Here is a 921-nt window from a genome sequence, read left to right as displayed (position 1 = left end):
ATATATATATATATATATATATATAAACTCACTGTTTAATACTCTGTGCGTTGCGTTCCGCTACTTAATAAATGTAAAAATATATGGTAAATAAACAAACGACATAGCGTATACTGAGGCTACAACTGGACGGAAGACAGACAGAAGTTCCCTAGTTCTTCATCAGTTATCAACCAATTGGTAATAATCCTAGCCTTTCTCCTTTCTCCTTCTTTCTCCTTCTTTCCCTGCTTCCTCTCTGCCGCTCTCTCTCCCTCTCTTTTACCCTCTTTCTCCTCGCCCGATGCTGTCACGTGAACCGTGGCCAGCTTTCCTTGCTTTCTCTCCCTTTCTCACACTGGTCCCATAGTTGACCAGTCGCAAATTCTCTGTCTCACTTCTTTCTATCCTTTAAGATGTCTTCTAAATGTTACCCACTATTCTTGTCTTTTTGACCCTAAGGTTGTATTTTGTTCACTTCTTATGCATCTCGTCTTTGTCTATCGTCCTCAATCACATTTATTCACTTTCGTGTGTCTACTCTGTATTGTTTTGTTTTGTTTACTCTCGGTGCCAATATGGGAAGTTCTCAATCTTATCATTAATGGCGCAAAACTGAGTATTACCAATTGGTTGATAACTGATGAAGAATTAGGGATCTCCTGTCTCTGTCTCCCATCCAGTTGTACACTCAGTATACGTTATGCTGTTTGTTGTTTTGCCATACATTTTTTCATTTGTTATATAGAAAAGACGTATTTTTTCTGTCTCTTCTCTCATGCACGTCTATCTTAAGCGTTCATAATAATTTTTCTATCGTCTTGGCTTAACAGCCCTCACTGTTTGTTTTACTATCTTGTTCTCACTGTCCTGTTCTTACTGTCTTTTACTGTCTTGTTCTCATTGTCCTGTTCTTGTTAACACTTTCACCCCCAGCAAAAA

Source organism: Octopus bimaculoides, chromosome 2, assembly GCF_001194135.2.
Source record: "Octopus bimaculoides isolate UCB-OBI-ISO-001 chromosome 2, ASM119413v2, whole genome shotgun sequence".
NCBI lineage: Eukaryota > Metazoa > Mollusca > Cephalopoda > Octopoda > Octopodidae > Octopus > Octopus bimaculoides.
This window is presented reverse-complemented; position numbering follows the sequence as displayed.